This window comes from Papio anubis, chromosome 8 (assembly GCF_008728515.1).
Source record: "Papio anubis isolate 15944 chromosome 8, Panubis1.0, whole genome shotgun sequence".
In the NCBI taxonomy this organism is placed as follows: Eukaryota; Metazoa; Chordata; class Mammalia; order Primates; family Cercopithecidae; genus Papio; species Papio anubis.
In genome coordinates this window covers 131,439,959-131,461,701 of record NC_044983.1, presented here as the reverse complement: position 1 = coordinate 131,461,701, position 21,743 = coordinate 131,439,959, and the positions used below count along the sequence as shown (strand labels likewise).

General features: G+C 38.4%; 1 long non-coding RNA gene across 1 annotated transcript in view; it reads right to left on the bottom strand.

Annotated features, from left to right (window-relative positions):
- Nucleotides 1-1,330: 1,330 nt before the first annotated feature.
- LOC103887164 overlaps nucleotides 1,331-21,743 on the bottom strand; it is a 100,011-nt gene continuing 79,598 nt past the window's right edge. Inside the window, exons 4-6 of the long non-coding RNA XR_002524039.2 lie at nucleotides 18,127-18,237; nucleotides 17,121-17,208; nucleotides 1,331-1,557 (exon numbers count right to left, since the gene is read on the bottom strand). This is a non-coding gene — a long non-coding RNA (uncharacterized LOC103887164). The remainder of the gene's footprint in view (nucleotides 1,558-17,120; nucleotides 17,209-18,126; nucleotides 18,238-21,743) is intronic.

Here is a 21,743-nt window from a genome sequence, read left to right as displayed (position 1 = left end):
TATTCATATGCTTCGCTCCAAATTACCACAAGCACTGACTGCTGCAAGCTGATTCTTGCTGGCATCAAGGACAGAAAGGTAGGGATATTTGTCTCTGGCTATAACCCCCCACATGGGACAACATGTGAATAAAGCAATCTGTTCACCCATATGGACCCCACAAGTTTTATAAATGTGAGTAAATTCACTCATAACTGGCATTTCATATAATTAAATTTAGCAGAGGTTAGTCATCAAAACTACATCAATTACAATTTCCCATTTTGGGGAATGTTTATCAATTAAGTAGAAAGAAACATACATACACATACAACATCAACAACAAGCAACAACAACATTTTTCCAGCCAAAATTATCTAACTCTTCTATGTCCTACATGGTACACTTTATTAATAAAACCACAATCAATCAATACTCAATATTATGAACACAACTGACACTATGAAATAAATATTTGATCGTTGGTTAGCTTGGTTAAGGTGGACAAATGGGTACTATTTGAGATAAAAATGCCCACCTGTATCTGGATAACTTCATGACTGTCAGCCTGAAATATACCCATGGGAAATATATTTCTTTGTAACCACTCATTTTGTCAGTCATTTTACAAGTATATATTAAATGTGTATATGTATGGCAAATGTGACAGGAATAACCTAGATTTCAGGGAATAAATAAGAAAACAAAATGATTCTTTTGCTTGAGAAATTTTGAGTCCATTGGGATACATTAACAGATGCTATGAGAGACAGGAAGGTAAAGAAATGGATGTCTTTAGAAAATCAATATGTATGTATTAAATGTTGGCCATATAAAGTCTTGTGTTATTTACCATTATCTGTAGAAGATTAGAAGATAAAGCTTAGTAATTTTTCAAAATGCAGATACATTTATGGATTTTCAAACTAAGGTAATATTAATAAATGGATATGTTGCTTTCACTTCTCATTTAATAATATTTTTATTGAGCACCTAGTATATTCTAGGCATTGTTGTAGACAATATGGATTTAATGATAATTAAAACATGTTCTGGCCGGGTGCGGTGGCTCACACCTGTAATCCCAGCATTTGGGAAGCCGAGGTGGGTGGATCACCTGAGGTCAGGAGTTTGAGACCAGCCTGGCCAACATGGTGAAACCCCATCTGTACTAAAAATATAAAAAATTATCAAGGCGTGCTGGCGTGTGCCTGTAGTCACAGCTACTTGAGAGGCTGAGGCAGGAGAATGGCGTGAACCTGGGAGGTGGAGGTTGCGGTGAGCCAAGATCGTGCCACTGCACTCCAGCCTGAGCAAAAGTGCAAGACTTCATCTCAAAAAACAAAAACAAAAAACAAACACACAAACAAAAATCATGGTCTGCAACTAAATAGTTTATTAGGCAGTGTGATGTATCTGTCAGGCTAAATTATATTGTACCAACAACTTCAGAATAAACAAGATGTATTTTTCAGTCATGCTACTTACATATCGTAGTTCAGCCTCACCTCTGTTTCATATAGTCTTCAAAACAGGACAGGGTTGATGGGAAAATCTCTATGTGAAATATGGCTGCTCCTGTGGCAGAGAGGAAAAAGATGAAGACACATATCACTTATGCTCATATTTAATTGTTCAATGCACAGCCTATGACCATCATAAAACCAACAGGATGGGGAAGAAAAAACAGCTTGCAGGAAGATATATCCCAGGGGCAGAGCTAGGATATTTGGTGAACAATATAATCTACTGCAGTGAGTCAGCTAGGGCTACAAACTCTCCCAGTAGAAATTTTCATGGTTCTCAAAAGAAATCATCATGGACGTACTTAGTAGTTGATAAAACCCTCAGATTGATTATTTATCCATGAGCTGTTATGATAGAAAAGATCAAGGACAAACATGAAATTATCCTCACCCTCTAATGCTCAGCACAAAACTAACAACAGTAGCCCATCATGAGTGGAACGGCCCAATGAGAACTGAAAAATTTGTTTGTACGGCCTCATAAATTTAGGTTATTTTTGTCTACAGATCACAGTTCACAGAGAAGAACAATTTGCAATAGGGTGAACATTAAGAGTCTTGCTAAGCTTAACATAAAATTAGGCATGTTTTCTCTCAATATATTACTTTTCACTCCTTTGAAATTCTATTGCTTCTGCTGTTACTGGCACTACCACCATTAACACAACCACCACCATCACTGCCACCACCATAATGACCACCATCACCGCCACCACTATCATGAGCAACATCATCACCACCACCAACATTGCCATCACCACCATCACCACCACCATCACAACCATCACCACCACTATCCCATCATTAACTCCATCCATTCATTCCATCCACCATCCACCATCCTTCCATCCACCACCACTATCCATCCATCCCGTTCCTGATCCACCACCATTCCATCCATCCCTGTCCACTATCCATCCATTATCCACTGTTCCAGTCCACCATTCCATCCCTGTCCATCCACCACCACTATCCATCATTATCCATTCCACGGTCACCACCTAACATTCCATCCTGCCACCACCATCCTGACCATCCTTACCACTGTCCATCCATTATCCACTGTTCCCTGATCCATTCCACCATTCCTTCCATCCATTATCCATTCCATTCCATTCCATCCACCATCCTTGTCCTTCATTCCACCATCCATCCACCACTATCCATCCTTCTTCCTGATCCACCATTAAATCACCATCACCACCATTACGACCATCACCACCACTATCCCATCATTATCCATTACCACTACCACCATCACAGTCACCACTACCATTACATCACCACCACCACCACCATCACAACCATCACCACCACTATCCCATCATTATCACTGTTACCACTACCACCATCCCAGTCACCACTACCATTACATCACCAAACACCACTGTCACAACCATCACTACCACCCTCATCATCATTACCACAACCATCACCATTACCACCAGTGTTATCACCTTCACCAGCACTATTACTATCAACATCACAACCATTTCACTGCCAGCTTTTACTGAAGACTCTTTTGTGCTTTATATGCATTTTTAAATTCAGTTTAATGTGCAATGATCTTATGAGGTAGATACCATGGCTATCCCTATTTTATAACTAAGACAAGTGAGGCTTAGTGAATTGTTTTAAATGTTCCAGGTTTTCACAGCTAATAGGTGATAGACTCTGAAATTCAAATCCTGGAATTTTAATGTCAAAATTTAAGAACGTAAGCAATAAACAAATTATCTCTAAATGGCATTAATTTAATTAGAAAGTACATAACTTGTCTTTCTCCATGATAGCAAAAACAAAACAACAGTAACAACAAAACAGTGTTCCATTTGTTTCACTGTTATTGACTGGTAGCAGAAAATCACAGGGTTTGGACCAGAAGATGTCTTTTCTTTTCCAGTTTCACTGCCAATTGACTGTGTGACCTTACAGAAACCTGTTAACCTCTCTGAGGTACAGCTGTACAATTGAGAAGATAATCTTAGATTGCCTTACCCAGTACTGGTAAGAGGGATCAAAAAATACACGTGAAATCTCAATGTGAACTATCATTCTTATAGAGCATAAATTACTATGATTTCTGCTTAATTTTTCTCTCTCTGGAAAGCTAGTCTCTCTCTCCCTCACATAATCTTAGATTATGGTCTCTAGTCCATCTCTGGAGGGATACTTACAATTTTACTACAAATGATTATCATAAATATTTGAAGTTACTACATTTTCAATAGCAGAACAATTACCATTTTTCATCTTGATGTCTAGCAAAAGAGGCTACATACGATTGGACAAGGTCCTCAGAGGGAGCAGGACATTAGGAAGTTTCCCAAATGCTCCCAGTTCAATTGGAGGGCAGGTGATGAGGGAGAAGTAAAAGCTCCTAGTCACCTCAAAGAACCGTTTCTTAAAGGAGGTTCTCTGACTCATGAGCTTCTAACAACTCTTTAATTATTCTGGACACAAAATGACTATCCCTTTATTTCATCCAGAAAGAAAATGAAGGAGGTATTCCCCATCTCCACAGGGCAGCTTCTTATCTGGCTTGTCTTTTATGAACAGAATTGACAAGACCCTACACAGAATAGAAGACCTCAGGGGACACTCTGCCTTGGAGTGTATTCCTGAATGACTGACTTCTTGGAGGGACACTTTGAGCTTATTCTGCACAGGTGATGTGCTACTCACAACCTCCTGAGTCATTCCGGACCTACCTGCAGAACTTTACCGAATATAAACAACCGCCATAGACATTAAAGAATATATACAATTCTACAGAACTGCTCACACTCCCTTGACATAAGATTCACCAACTACAGAATCTTTGCAAAAGTAGACATGAGTTCTTTCTCTGGATAAGGCTTCATTTTTATTGTTTTAAATGCAATTAAGAGTGAGTTATGGGATAGTAAGATATAGGAAGCTGTCAAAAGGCTTTTACTGTTCCTTTTATATATGCATAGTTCTATTAAGCAATACTCAGCTATTTCCTGCATTTATTTTATTACTTTGGCAAGGAGGAAATTATTTCAAACATGGGTAGAATCCTGCATCCTCATCTGGCCTCACCTACTTCTTTAAATGAGTGAATACTTAAGAGTTTGCCTGTAACTCTCAGCCCAAATCCAAGGATTCAAACACACAAAGGCTTCCAAAATGTAAAATGTTCTAATTTCTTTATTTTCCCATACGGAGCAGAAATAATGTGCCACAAAAACCTCCATTCATAACTTTTTGAGGTTATTTGAACACTAAGATACACATTTTACTATATTCTCTAATTAAACTGAACACATTATTTTCTGAAATAGAGAGGGTTTTCATTGGCATGTTGCAAACTTTACCTGTTATTTTCCCTTATTGCAAAGTGTATAATTTGTCTTCTCAGCAATGGCACATATATCTTAATATGACTTATGTTAGAAAAATAGCCCATCATCAGAGAATATTAATTGCTCTTGTTTTCTCCAAAAAGAGAGGGAAAAAAAGTGGTATTCATTGCAAGAGCAGATCCATCTTCAGGTTTTAAAGGGAACTTAAGGCAATGTTTCCCATAATATCCTTCCCATAAATGTTAGGCCCTAGAGTCCTTCCAAGTGGCTAGTTCTGTTTCTCCATTGTTCATTTACAAAAAAAAACAAAACAAAAAACCCTTCTCTGTAGACATAGTCAGGGCTCTTCTTTATTTTTCTGGATTGTCTCCATAAACTACTTATTTTTGTCTGAATTTCTGCCTTTAAAAGAGTTATATGTTATTTTTTAGTTCATATTCAAAGTATTGCTGTATGTCTTACACTAAGGGACAACATTGTGACTTTAGAAATTATATTTTAATTTATTTAAAGTGATAGGAAACATTTTCTCATGGCTGGGTTGAAAAAAAGTCAGTGTGTGCAGAGTGCAATGCCAATAATACAGTGGCAGGCATATATGTGCATACAGCATTGGCTGATTTTATTGTTCTTGGTGGTGCTCCCTCTCCCATTGCCATAGGACTAAACCATTCCAAAAGCATCTCAAAATTCTGCAACAACGTTTTCCCTGATCCTCATACTTTAATACTTTTTTACATCTATGGTTTTTCACATTACTCTCTTCCTGACCACCTCTTAATATGTGACTGTTACAATTGTTGCTTTTGCAAATGTATAACCCCTAGCCTTAGACTGTAAGCTTCCTCAGAGTGGGTATCATTCCTTAAGCAGTTTAGTGTGACCTAAGTTACCTGGACATTGCTTGACACTAAGTAGCGTCTTACAGACCAAGTAAGTCCTTAAAATGATTATTGAATATATATTTTAAGAATAAGATACCAGATGATGAAAAATAGTTATACCAAACAAGAGCCCATTAGCCCCTTATAAGCTGTATGTCAGTTATCTCCCCAGGCTGTTGGGAACATAGAGGAATAAAGTCATAGAGATGGTGAGGTCTTAAGAAACACAGAGTTGGTTGTAAAGCAGGAAGTGTCTACACTGTTGCATTTATTACATTTGTTTTTCGTGTCCGTGCATCAATGGCTTAAATTTCTAACACTCTGGAGAGAATGACATTTTGGATGTCACTGGGTCACATTACAGCACAATCCAGGTTTCACCTGGTGCAAGGAGAAAGCAGTGGGCTCTCAGAAACTTTGGCAGCAGGAGCTAAGCATTTTCTCCCACCAGGATTACACACAATGTGAGAAATGCTATTTTTCAAAAACAAAACTAGGTGATATGGATACTGGAAAATCGAAGATGATAAACATTTATTAAACCTCTGTTTGCTTAATAAATGGAAAGTAGAAGATACTTAACGTATGTTTACTTAAGGATAAATACATCACTAAGACTCCTTTGCAGGCATTTAAACCCAGAACTTGAAGCATGTCACTTCCAGATTTATGAGTGTGCCTAGGTATCTGTAAATGAGGTATCACTAAACCACACTTGACACTGAGAACAAACTATGTTATATTCTAATTAAACTCAATTATAGCCAGGTCAAGTTGACACTATTCATAGTCAAACACCATGACTCTGAAAGTATTTCTGAGCATCTCACAAAGTTCTCATGAATCTATTCTTTCCCATGCTTTATATTCTTTAGTAAATCAAAAGCATATATGCTCCATTCCCTACTGATTCTCAATAACACTGGTATTGTCATTTTCTGAGGATCTGCCAAGTCTAGGGTTTACTAATGCTACTACTCCAATTGTTTTGCTGAGTAAACTCTCATCTAAGCCAGGGTTGAAATTGCTTAACTCAAAGCTGGAATTGTGTCTACTCAACTACACATATCAATCTAAGACCTCGCATTACTTCAAAGCTGATAATTTAGACCACAGATGTATTCACACCTCAAGTGTCACGACAAATAAATAAAAAACTGCAAGGAAAAGGAAAGCTCCCTTTCCTCTGAGCCAAATTCTTTTCAACTGGTTCCATAGTATGCTTGCTTGCTTTTCAAGATATCACTAAGTTTAGGTATATGTCTTCAATAGATCATCTTTGTCTTGGAATATTGCAAAGTGCTATTTGATTATCTTTTAATGCCTATATGAAGAAGTGTGTACTTGTGCAAAAATATTGCTGGTATTCCATAGCCCTAAATGATGAGGTAATAGTTCAAAGATTATTATCTCACCCTGATTATCCTTTTTGAAACTGCAGTCCAACTCCATGTCCTTTATGCTATTCTAATTTTCTTTTTCACATCATTTATCACCATCTGGTAAGTAATATACCTGATGTTAAATATATTATTTGTTTTCTGTCTTCCTTTGCTAAAACATAAGCAGCAAGCAAGCAAGAATTCCTTTTATTTCTTGACATATTTCAAACGCCAGAATTGCACATTCCAATACTAGGTTCTTAATATACATTTGTTGAAAGAATTAAAAAAGTAAATTTGCTTAACTTGCATATTACTATTTATCCTCAGGACCAATCATCAGCTTCTTTAGTTTCTAGTTTGGAAAAGACCCAGGCATCAGCCTCATTCTGTCCCTGGCACCAGGTTTCCCCTCCAAATCTCTGGTGTCACTCGGAAATCTGAACATTTTAGCACTCCTTAGACTTAATTCTTTCTCAGAGTTTTCTATTCACTCGGAGTCTGCCAGATAGACTCAATATGTCTTAATCCCAATTGTGGAAATGAGTTGAGTTTTCTGTTACTTTCTGCCCGTTCCCAAAAGAATATTCCATCACTCCTACATAAAATAAAATACAAAAATAGGCATGTGGAAGGGAGAAGAATAGCCTACTTGCACTGCACATGCCAAATACACAGAAAGCTTAGCTATGAGTGTTTCTTTTTATAGAGGAAAACAATGATAATGAGAACACTGGAAGACCTGTTTCAGTGAGCCAGTGCATCAATGTTTGAGGAGGAATTATTATCTCTTCCCCAACTCCATACCTTGGTCCATAATCAAGCAATTTCCACCCTTATAGACCTATTGCAAAGGATATGAATGTCTGTCTCATAGGGAAGGCCCTTTCGGGTTTGAGAAAAACAGATGAGCACTTGGGCTGACTATAGAACAAAAAGAGTGTCAGAGAATGGTTATGTTATCTGGTAGAGCTGCTGTGTGGTGTATGTGGAATCATGTAATGAGAGACAAGGCAAGAAAGATGAGCAGGGGTAAGCAGGACTGGGCAATAAAGTGGGAGGAGATCCAGAAGGAGTGGCATCCCAGAACCCAAGTAGAAAATATATTTCAAACAGAAGGAGATCTGCAATGTCAAATGCTGTGGAGATGCCTGATCATCAGAGGACAGAGAAGCAGGGAACTGGTAAGGTTAAGGTCTTTGGAGATCATGTCAAGAGCACAATCAAAGAAACTACGATATAAAAGCCTGAATGGGAAGAGTTAAAAAAAAAAAAAAAAAGACAGAAGGTGTAGAGTAATCAAATATTTACGACATTTTCCATAGCTTTGTTAAAAAAGAAAACTTAAAATGAGTAGAGAAGGGAATTAGCTAGGTTATTTTTTAAAAGACAGAAGCTATCACAGATTTTTGTATTCAAGCAGAATTCATCCAGAATAAAAAAATTTTATTATTTTAGAAGAGGGGATATATATATACACACACACATATATACACACGCATATATATATACACACACGCAAACACACACAGACAGTGTTTGTTTGAGTAGGAAGAGTCAACAATGTAGGAACAGTTCAACCTTGTTAACAGGAGTGAAAGCAGAGTATAGAAGTGCAAGCTGAAGGCTTGGTAGGGAAAAGATGGAATCATTATTTTTAGAGGGATCCAATTTTCTCCATGAAGTAAAAGGCAAGGTTATCTCCTAAAAGTGAGAAGGCAGTGGGCTTAGTGGCAGCTTGAAGATGGAGGAAGCTGACGAACAGCCATTTGGGATTGCACATTTAGTATACATTTTAAAGGTCACCTGAATAAGTAGTTCCCAAACTTAGCCAATTGTCCACATCACCTGGATGGTGTCCATAAACATGCTTGGTCCAAACTCATACTTAGAGAATAATACTTATGCAAAATAGATCCAAAAAATATTCACTTAAAAAAGTAAAGGAAAGGTCTTTTCAAGAGATTCCGACAGCCTGCCATATTTGGAGACGGCCATTATTGTTATGTTGCAACTCCACCTATGGATTATCTAGAAAAGCACCCTTACCGTGAAAAGAAACAAGTTCATCATTTACAAAATACAGAGAATGACAGGCCCATATTCTCAGCTCTGAAAGGCTCAGTGTGTAGATCATCGTGGTGCTCAGTTGCACTTCACATTGTTGTCAGTTACATATCTACTTTTTCCAAGCTTAGAGACTGTTTTACTTGAGTATCTTTAACATTAGCACAGAGACTGGCACGCAGAAAACACTTGATACAGGGCGTATTCGTTAGGGAACCTCTACTGCTAAAACGATAAACCTCAAATTTGCAGTAATTTGCCATAAGCACAAGGGTATTTCTTGCTTAAATAATGTCCAGTCGTAGGATGAGTAGATGAAGGAATTCCTTCCAATCCAATCAATTAGGGAAGTAGATAACAAAGACTTTTCCATCTTCATTCACCACATGGCTTCCACAGACACTCTGGGAATCTAGTAGTCAGTTTGGGAGAGACAGGATGTGAAGAATGCTACAGAAAGTGGTTTAGCCTGGAAGTGGCTCATATGACTTTTTCCTACCTTCTCTTGGTCATAGGACCTTCTCAGTAATAGGACCCCACCTAGATATAAACTGCTGTGGGACTTGTATATCCTGGCTGGGTATCTGCTGCCAGCAAAAATTATAAGACTATGGAAGTGGAACATAAACCATTGATGGCATTTTTGATCACCTCTGTCAAAAAAAATTGTAAAGAAGACATTTTTTGAAGCTTTCTCAGAGTCCTTTTGCAACTATTACTAATTCTTAATCATTTTCCTCGGTATAAGAATCTTACATATTTTGTAGTGTTCATGCATTATTCAACATGTACTCTGCACAAAGATACACACACATATGCCCTTGTAGAGTCATATGGTGGTTGCAATATGATCACTAATTTTAAGAAGCTCATAATACATAGAGTGAGGGAACATATGGATAAACCATTATGATTAAGCCTGGCGTGTTCTGTGATGCTGACTGTGTGAACAGTCACAGAAAGTGCATCTTCAAGTCAGCAACATTAAGGCAAACTTTCCAGGAGAGGTGTTTCAGCTGATCTTGGAAGGAAACTAGGAATAAGATATTGGAGAAGAGAGGGGAAGTACCCCACACCATAACAGCATATACTCTGACAGAGAAGTTATCGTACTTTTGTACAGCTGGAGTGAAGAGTTCATGGAGAAACAATGGGAGACATGCCCGGGACGCAGGAGTGGAGACCATCACAGAGGGACTTGTGACGATCTCTTAAGTCCTTATGCTTGCATATTTTAGCACACGCTATTTTTTTTTTTTTTTTTAGTTCCGGGATACATGTGCAGAATATGCAGGTTTTTTACATATGTATACATGTGCCATGGTGGTTGCTGCACCTCCCAACCCGTCATCTAGGTTTTAAGCCCCACATGCGTTAGGTATTTGTCCTAATTCTATCCCTCCCCCAGCTCCCCACCCCTGACAGGCCTGTTGTGTGATGTTCCTCTCCCTGTGTCCATGTGTTCTCACTGTTCAACTCCCACTTACTAGTCAAACATGTGGTATTTTGTTTTCTGTTCCTGTGTTAGTTTGCTGAGAATGACGGCTTCTGTTTCTTCTACTTAACATTTATTGCCCACTCTTTACCTGGATTTACGTGGTTTTTATTTATTTTTGATATTTAGATTTCTTATGACATTTTCTCAGTTTAGGTGTTCTTCAGGTTTCTCCTAAAGATGACTTTTCCTTAAAGGACTTTTTTGGATCCTATTCTTCTTTCAATTGGTATTATATTTTCCTGTTTTTTTTTTTTTCATAGCAAATATCACAAGGACTATTTTTAAAATAATATGCATTTTTATCATGCGTGTGTTCCTTGCTGGGTTGCATTATTTATGAGACTGAGAGCTTATCTGTAGTTGTCACAGTTGTATATCTCTCACCTAGCACAGAGCCTAGTGAGGATAAGGACTGAAAGGAAGGAAGGAAGGAATGGAAGGAATGGAAGGAATGGAAGGAAGGAAGGAAGGAAGGAAGGAAGGAAGGAAGGAAGGAAGGAAGGAAGGAAGGAAGGAAGGAAGGAAGGAAGGAAAGGAAAGAAAGAAAAGAAGGAAGGAAGGAAGGAAAAAGAAAGAAAGAAAAGAAAGAAAGAAAGAAAGAAAGAAAGAAAGAAAGAAAGAAAGAAAGAAAGAAAGAAAGAAAGAAAGAGAAAAGAAAGAAAGAAAGAAAGAAAGAAAGAAAGAAAGAAAGAAAGAAAGAAAGAAAAAGAAAGAAAGAAAAGAAAGAAAGAAAGAAAGAAAGAAAGAAAGAAGGAAGGAAGGAAGGAAAGAAAGAATGAAAGAAAGAAAAGAAATGAAAAGAAAAGAAGAGAAAGAAAAGAAAAGAAGAGAATATAAGAAAAGAAAGAGGAAATTATGCCTCATGATAAATTAGATCGCCAGGGGCAATGGACGGATTCCTGATCCTTAACTTCTGTGACGATACTTATCAATATCCTCAATTACACAGATGAAAAAACTGAGGCCAAATAATTAAATGAATTGCTCAAGGCCATATACCGGTAACAATATTATTTATTTTCATTGTTATTTTAAAATTCCATTATCTCAACTACTGTAAAGCAGAGTAAAGACTACTGTGACACGAAGCAAGCTCTGTGGGCTTCATGTGTTTCACTTATAAAATGAAAGGGTGATTTCTATAATCTCCATTTGAAAATCTATTTATGTCTGAGGACACAAAAAGAGGTGGGCTCAGAAGGGTCAGATGTTTTACTCAATGTTATTGACCTGGTATAGATCAATAACAGGAATCCAAAACCCCTGACCCTCATCAAACACATTTCAGGGCCAGGCGCAATGGCTTACTCCTGTAACCCCAGCACTTTGGGAGGCCAAAGCGGGTAAACCTAAGGTTAAGGGTTCAAGGCCAGTCTGAGCAACATGGCAAGACCCCGTCTCTACTAAAAATATAAAAATTAACTGGATGTGGTGGTGGGTGTCTGTAATCACAGCTACTCAGGAGGCTGAGGCAGGAGAATTGCTTGAACCCGGGAGGCGGAGGTTGCAGTGAGCTGAGATCAGCCATTGCACTCTAGCCTGGGCGACAGAGCAAGACTGTCTTAAAAAAAAAAAAAAAAAAAAAATTCAGGAAGTCTTTCTGGGTGACTTCCAAATGGGTCCAAAATATGAAAGACATAGTTCATGTAGTTCTAGGATTACCAGAGTCATGTGTACAATGAAGTAATACAGGGAAATTTCCATTTCATTCAATTCATCAACATGTAATGAATTCTCAGTATTATGGATCTCCCATGCATTAGGCATTTCATACTGGCTCTCAAAGCACTGACTCACACTTTAAAAATAAATTCCCATCACTTAGCTCATTCTCAGGATGCATTTTCTCATAAAAAGTTTTCTGATCAGCTTCTGCTCATTGCTTAGCTTGCCAGGTGCACAACAAATGGCAATGTGGTGACGTGGGCTGCTGTGTTCTTGTTAGTACCAACAAGGAGACACAGAAAGACCCTTCATTTATGCGTGTGTCTGACTTTTAAACTGGCCTTGAAAACTGTCAGTTCAGATCTTTGTTCTGTGTTAACATGAAGAGTCACAATTTCTGGCTGCTTATCCTTAAAACACCACTTGATTTTTATATATGTTGTGATTATAAGGATTTACGTGGATGCACAATTACAAATAAGCAAGAGAATTCTATTACACACCCACTTGATACCTTACACTTAGAAAATTCTGAAATAAGTTTGTTTTGTGAATTTCTATAGGCATGATGAAATGCCTTTGTATTCATCAACTACACATCAGAAACAATACAGACGGCACTGGGCTTGTATTAAGGAAAGCTACATTCAAATTCTAGCTCCCATATCTGCTGGATGTGTGCCCTTAATCAAGTTATTTTATATTTCCAAAATTTGGTTTCCTCAGCCTCCCTACCAGCTGGGACTACAGGCGCCCACCACCATGCCTGGCTAATTTTTTTTATATTTTTAGTAGGGATGAGGTTTCACCGTGTTAGCCAGGATGATCTTGATCTCCTGACCTCATGATCTGCCTGTCTCGGCTTCCCAAAGTTCTGGGATTACGGGCGTGAGCCACCGCGCCTGGCCCATATACGTTCATTTTTAAGGCAATGCTCCACGTCATTTTGCTGAATATATCCTATGTGTCAAACAAAATACTGACCGAGAATAACTGACTTGCAACAATAATCTGCTATTTTCAATATAAGCTCTGAGCTGGGCTGAAGGACAAATGTCCTTGTTCAAATATCATTGGTACCCCTTGCCTTGGTTAAACTCCTCAGGCCTCAGTTTCCTCATCTATTAAAATAGCATGGGTATACTAATGCCCTTCTATAAAATTACCGGGAGCACCAACTGTAATAAAATATAAGCTACTTCTCAGAAAATCCATAGACATTTTACAAATAATGCTATTTTTGGTCTGTTTTTATTAATTTTATAAGCCATTCATATTCAGGGCAGAAATTGTGAAATCTCTTGATATCAGTATAGTCAAATACGGAGCATAACACGGAATACTCACTGTCCCTTAGATACAGCATGAAGACAATGTATGAAGAGACTATAGTTTTTTTGGTCAGGGCAGCAATTAATTATTTATAATTTAAAAAACCTGATGTTTATATTGTGCTGCTATTATGACATGCTGCATGGTAAAATATTGATCATATATTTTTGGTTTTTTAGTACAATTTTAACTCTCTATCTATCTATCTATATATACACACATACACACACACACATATATATATATTTTTTTTTCGTGACAGTCTCACTTTGTAGTCCAGGCTGGAGTGCAGTGGTGCCGTCTCGGCTCACTGAACCTCCCCCTCCTGGGTTCAAGCAATTCTCCTGCCTCAGCCTCCTGAGTATCTGGACTACAGGTGAATGCCACCAGGTCCATATTTTATTTTTAGTAGAGATAGAGTTTCACCATGTTGACTAGGATGGTTTCGATCTCTTGACCTCATGATCCACCCTCCTCAGCCTCTCAAAGTGCTGAGATTACAGGCATAAGCCACCCCGCCTGGCCGACAATTTTTTATACTTTGGAAAGTTGAACAAGGAGAGCTGTGTACTCGTAATGTCAATCCTTACTCATGTCTTAATGCTTTGTTTACGATGATGACCATAATTCCGTTGGGGTTCATGATTCTATGATCACCATTTGACATAGGCAGACAGAAAATACAAAAGCCTGCATAGTAAGAAAGAAACATCCTTCCTGGGGTCTGCCATAGGCTGAATTGACACTGCTATTTACCATAATTTTCTTAAAGTTCATGAAAATCCTTGAACCTGCATATTATCATTGCAGCTTTAAGAATAAGAAAACTTGACCCAAAGAGGCCATAATATACCACAAATCAAAGAAGTAGTAAGACATGGAAGTAACTCGATTGACTCCAAATGTTGGAATCCAAACTCCATTTCCTTTTGCTACACTAGGTTGCCTTCATGCAATACTGACTGTAGATTAACCACACACATGCACAGTAGGTCACTGTAAATAGCCCAGCCTTGGTTTGATGATTATTCTGATTATTCAAGAATCAGATTGGTGTTGAAAAATGTTTATTTTCTCACAACAAATTATAATGATTAGCTCAACTGTGTAATCTAAGAGGCTGAGCATATACTAAGCAACAAATCTAATACTCTTATAATTTCTTCACTTCTACCAGCTACCCTTAGAAATCAGCATTATCTTAAACTACCAGGACAAGGCAAATACAAAATAGGGCCTGACATTTTAGCAGTTTTATAGACAGGAGAGGCTAGATTATCAAAATCAAATCCACATATAATTGTATCACACACAAACTAAAATGTAGCTCCAGATAACCCCAAATCACTTTTGTTACTGTGTGTTTTTCTTTAAATAATACTGCTATGACCATAGGCTTATTCTCTTATATAAAATATGATATTATCATATTGTTGCCTAAAAAAAAGACACACACATTCACAGACAGTTAATAATGAATCAGAATCAACCAACAGTGATTCTTCGCTTTTCACTTTTTCCTCTCAAAGCATGTAGATGAGCCTAGACATGACCAAGTCAAGAAGATGTACTATCTTGAGATCTTGAGATGTTGAGCTGCTTGCTAAATTAACAGAAGAGAAACACAGCAAAATAGAATTTTAAAAGCTTACTTATGCAAAAAAGTATTTCTCATGGTTTAACAACTTTAGCAGAGGCATACATGAAGAGAACTCTGCTGAGATCCCTAGAAAAGAATGTCACCTATTCCTGACCCTCAGGAGGTCTTCATGGGTGGGCAAAGTAAACAGCACCCATGTGGCATCATTGAAAGGGCACAGGAGAGTTTCCAGAAAACGACTGCATAACACCTAAAGATCCACCTCTTCTGTTTCTCCTGCTGTTTAAATATAGCATTGACTTTCAGTGCATGACATTATATAACCATCTGAAATGAGTATAAGCTCTTGGAAGCCCTTTACATCTGGGTATGAATTTATACTCTGCACTGGGGAGCTACAGAAGCCTGTTTCCTCCTGCATGAACTGTGAATGAAATACTCCCCTATCTGCCTCACATAGTTGTCACGTACATTTAGTGAACCAATTATCTGGTCCTTATATTCTGCTTTATTTATTCAGCACCACTCCTCCTCTATTCAAAAACATCCCTCCCCCTCATGTCAATCTACATCTGAGAAATGCTCTTTTTTCATCCCAGCCTTAGATTTATCTGTAAGCTTCCAGATTCTTTTGGAGTCCTTGGTTACGATTAAGTGACCCAAGATGGTATCCCAACTGGTTTTCTTTTTTTTAACTAGAACTGAGAAAATTAAGTTTTGTTTCTGTTCCCCTCTGGCAGCAAATCTGTAAGATGGCAGTAAGATGCTACTAACAGCAAAGTTCATAGTCATTCAAAATTTGAGTCCCATTCATGGAAAACATTATTAAAGCAGTTGACCATAGTACCTTTTCCACTTGCTGATCTCACATTCTCTTTTCAACTAACTTCCATTATGTTTCTCCCTCTACCTCTCTACTAAATATGTTCTTACCAAGGACATAATTCCCTCCATTTTGCCAAATTCAATAGTTGCTTTTCTGTTCTTTTATTTAATGACATCACAGCCACATTAAATGTAATAAATACTCCCTCTGTCTGAAAACACTTTTGTTTTTGTTGTTGACTTCCAATACACCACCCAATCCTTTTCACATACCAGATTCTTGGTGACTTTTTCTCAGCATCTTCTCTGGTTCTTTCTCTATTAAAGCTCTAACTGTAAGAATGCCAGCATAGGACCAAGATTGATCTAGCCTGCTTTCCTCTCTCTCAGAATACTCTCCTTAGCTAACCTTACCAGCCCTTGGGCTTTAAATGACATTGTCATGCTTATGGTTTCCTAACCCAGGGCTTACAGCTCTGACCTCTCTCTAGAAGTCAGATTTATGTACACAACTGCCCACAAGTCATCTCTACGTGGATATCTAATGGGCATCTCAAGGATCTGAATACCACTTTTGATTTACCTCTTTCTACTCTTTGATTTCCCTTCTCAACTCTTGTCATTTAAGTAATACCAAATTGCCCCAGCTAGAACATGGAGAAATTATCTGTGATTTGGTTTCACAAGTCCCCCTTGTTTTCTACCTTCACTGACTGTTTCCTGAGTCCCTTCTAAGTATAGTCCCATATAAGGCCCACAGTTCATACCTTCCATTTGTTATCCTTGAGGGCAAAGCTCATCAAAAGGAAGTCCTCCTGCAGACTTGAGTTTAACTCAAATTCAGACCAGTGATTTTTCTAACGCCTTGTCCTACAGAGTTGAACTTTGCTTGGATAAAAGCCAACTATTTCTCTAACACCTGGTCCTATAGGTACAATCAGGGCCACACAGGACTTGCTACGTGCTGTCTTTTTGGGTAGTTTCTGATCACAAGTCAGCCTGAAGTAGTTGTGACTGATGTCTCTTAACTCACCGTCTACAAGCCATGATTGCTCTGTCTCTCTCTGGGACTCTGGACTCTGTGATCCTCAAGGATGTTCTCGTTATTGGATTGTTCTTCTCTGTAAAAGAAAGAACAAAAGCTGAGCCATTTTCTAATTTTATACTGAATAGTCTTTTTCTGTTTGCCTACGCTTCTACTAAGCATTCTACGTGTGTAAACTTTTTAATATTCACAACAAACCTTTAAGGTAGGAATTTGTAATGCAGCTGAAAGCTACATTACAAACTATAAGAGATATGTTCATCTTTCACTCTGTGAGTTTGGGCTTGTGGTTGCATTGCATTTTGCTGTACGCTAAGGGCCTAATTGGCACAGAGCCTGGCACACTTTAGTGCTGGTACCTAACATGTGAATTAACATGCTCAGAGTGACAGAGACGGGCAGGTGAATCTACTCTGAAGATCACTGTTATAGGCTAAATTGTGTCCCTCTCAAGATTTGTATGTTGACGTCTAACCCCTAGTACCTGAGAATGTGACCACATTTGGAGACAGGATTTTTAGATAGGTAATGAATTAAAATGAGGTCATAGGATAGGGTGGGCCCTAATCCAACGTGACTAGTGTCCAAATATGAAGAGGAGATTAGGACACAGATATGAAGAGAGGGAAGACCATATGAAGACACAGTGGGGTATAATAGCCACTTGCAAGCCAAAGACAGGGCCTTCAGAAGAAATCAACCCTGCTTATACATTAATCTCAGATTTCCATCCTCCAGAATTGTGAGAAAATAAGGTTGTGTTGTGTGAGTCACCCAGTCTGTGCTTGTTATGAAAGCCCAAGCAAACTAACAAAGTCACTATGGTGGATGCCATGGGCTCCAGAAATTCATGAGCCACCATCATGCAGGTGAGTCACTCTCATCCAGACCCGGACATTGAAAAAGCCAGCAGAACAGAGGACACTTAGATGGAAGACAAGAGAGAGTTTACGGTAGAAGAAACACCTCACCCATTCTATACATATGGCCTTACCTAGACATATGTGTAGGTAACTCGCCATCTACAAGACATGATTCCTGCCTCTCTCTCTGGGCACTCTGGACTCTGTGATCCTCAAGGATGTTCTCATTATTGAATTGTTCTCTGTAAGAGAAAGAACAAAAGCTGAGCCATTTCCTAATTTTATACTAAATAAACCTTTACTAGACAGGAGCACTGGTAATACACTGGAATAAGCCTAAGCAAGGACCCAAAAGACTGGGCTCTAGGCCTGACAGCTGATAGTCTGTAACAATGGGAAAGACCATCGATGTGTATAAAATCCAGTCACTCCATTGGACAATTGTAATTAACCACTTGGGCTTTACAGGAAAACTCAAGGGGATGACGACTAGCAGGTGACTTTGCTAATTCTGACATGCTCTGCAAGTGTGAGGGGTCACTCTTATTATTTTTACTCCTGTTTTTGTTTTACAAAATCTAACCAGTGGCCCAGGACAAAATGCATCCAGCTGCACTGATGAATGCTGCCTGCCTCTGCAATTGCCTTCTTCATTTGTTTCTATTTCAAACACTCGGTGAACAGAGTAATTGAGTTTGAATTGCTTGGGGGATCCTCCCCCCTCATGGTTCCATTCAAGGAGAAGCTCATAGTTGTTAATGATTTATTATTTCCCCTTCTAAGTGTATTTGGTACGTGTGCCCAGCACAGTAGCTACATAAGGGGAGCACACATGTCCCGTCACTTCCAATACAGACATGAATAAATCCAGGGCAGCCCTTCTGCCTTGATCACTTATGGAAGCAGCTCTTTTATACTCTAAAATGGATTATTTTTTTAATCTCACAGTCCCTCTCATGGGAACTGTGTCTAAATTAACTCCTTGTCCTCAAGCACCCTGGCTTCCACCCAACCCTTAATGTTTCCACTGCTCTGAGAAGGCAAGAAGGACTCTGTAATTTTGCAATTGCAGAGATATTCCTGTGAATTTGAGCCCACCTGTAAATAAAAACAGCTTATATTTCGGATCAGTCATTACATGCTAAACTGTGTCATAAGCTTTAACAAGTGTAGCTTTTTTTTAAGAGTCAAAACTCAATGAGATTAGAATTATTATTGTCTCATTTTATAGGTGCAGTGGTTTTAAAATATGACTGTGAATTCTTAGATACTTCTTCTATGATAAGGTGAGGTCTATGCCCTCTTCCCTTATATCTAGGCAGGCTATGACTGCTGGCCAATAGAGAACAACAGAAAAGACACTCAGTGACTCCAAAAGCTTGGTCATTAAAGGCCATGCAACATTCCCCTTCATTACTGGAAATCTCACTTTGGGATCCCAGAACCATCATCTAAGAATTTCTACCACTCTACCTGGAGAGGCCCTGCCTGCCCTTTGGTCAATAGTTGCATATGAAGCCAGTCTCCCAGTCATCACTGCCAAGGTGCCAGACACGTGAGAAACCTTTCCTGGATACCCCAACCAACCACCTACCAACGGAATACCATCAAGTGGCCTCTGTCAACACTGTGGAGAAAACAACAGCTCAACCAATCTCTGCCCAGATTTCTCACCCAGAAAATTATGAGTTATATCAAAATAGATGTTAATTTAAGACGTTAAGTTTTGGGGGAGTCTCTCGTCACACAACAGTAAATTACCCCGATACCAGTTGAAGAAAGTGAAGCAAAAAAATAGTGAAGAACTTATCCAAGGTCACAGTGATATGTCATGAGTTGTAATTGGACTTCAGAGAGTCTGATTATAGAAACTAACTTCATATATAGCCTTTTAGTCATAAACCCATAACCATATGATAATGACATTATGAATATAGACAGGAGAAAAAAAAAATAGGATCTGGCTCAACAAAAGAAGTGATTTCTTATAGCGAATGCTGTCCAAACAGTAAAGTCGGGACAGTTTCAGCTTTTAAAGATGTGGGGTAGTCAAAATATTACAGCTTTAAATTCTTCTCCAACCCGCTATCAATTGTGTAACCCTGACCCAGTAAGTCAACTTTTCTAAACCTGCACTTTCTCTTTTGTAAAATGTAAAGATAATAACTGAGAGATTCAAATGAGATCAGGTCTAGCACAGAGTATACATTCAATTTTAAATGTTGAAAAAAGTCTTAGAAGATAATTTCCTCCCCCAGGGAAATCCACACACCAAGGATGTATAAAACAGTGGTTGGGACATTTGTCAATGGCTGATCACTGAAGAGGTGCTAGTGGAAACCGCTCAGTAGAGGTCAGAAATTGTGACAAACATCCGGCAGTGCACACAGGTGAGTGCCTGTTTCTGCTCCCCCCAGCAAAGAATTATCTATTGTACAATTTCAATATTGCTGCTGTTGCTAACACTTTTATAAAGGGATCTTTACATTGTGTAGAAGTTGAAATAGATAATACCTAAGATCCCAGCAAGATTCAATTGCAGGACTCAAAAATGCTATCATTTCAGTTTTCTAACACACTAGGATTCTGACCTTTAGCAATTCTATGATCCCAAGATTATAGAAGACCTGTAAGGTTTTAAGTGATATGATTCTAAGAAGTCACAATTCTAAATTTCTAAGATTCTATTTTTTATTGTAAGGTTTCTTTAAATCTAAGACTACTTTTCTAAGCTTCCATGATGTTAAGATCTTGAGAGGCTTTTTATCTTAGATTGTAAGGTATCTTGAGGTTATGTTTCTAATAAGCTCTATCCCAAGAAACAGGGCTGCTTTGATTCTAAGATAACGAATGCTGCAGTTCTAAGATGCTAACGCGTCATAATGTACGTTTCTAGATTTATGTATCTAGAACACGGAAATGTACTGTGTTGAGGTGAGGGGTTAGTCTATATCCCATAGCTTAGATTCCCAAACTGTTTGATGATCTGGTTTTATAATCGAACAGCAACGTTTGAGGAATAAGATGTGCATTGAAATGTTTCTTTCAGTAAATGAAAGTTCAGTAACTATGGTACAATATAGAGCTGCTGGCCCAGTTTTAACTAAGTTCATGTTCTTGGATATGAAGAGGACACTAACATTTATATCCATTACCTTGAAAAGCATATCTCATGGGATACAATCATAAGGTAACTTTATTTTTATCTCCTATTTTTCTTTTGCATTTATTCTGTGGAGATGGTTATGTTCTGCCCCTGGATTACATTTAGGGTAAGTCTTATATTTTTTCTGGTCATGCATAAGTAAGTAGCATATAGGTAATTAAGAAAGAATTAATTTGTCTATTCCAGTGAAATAATCAAAACCTTTTTTTTTTTTTTTTTTGATAAGATGGAGTCTCACTCTGTTGCCCAGGCTGGAGCCCGGTGGTGTGATCTCGGCTCACCGCAACCTCTGCCCCTGGGTTCAAGCAATTCTCCAGCCTTAGCCACCCGAGTAGCTGGGATTACAGACATGTGCCACTCCCAGCTAATTGTTGTATTTTTAGTAGAGATGGGGTTTCACCATGTTGGCCAGACTGATCTTAAATTCCTGAGCTCAAGTGATCCTCCTGCCTCAGCCTCCAGAAGTGCTGGGATTACAGGCCAAAACTTTAAACTTAACCAATGTTGCAGCTACTTCTCTTTCCTGGGTGTGGCTCCCTGAACTCCAAGAGAGGTGCACAGTTGGCTTCTTTTTTCTTCTTC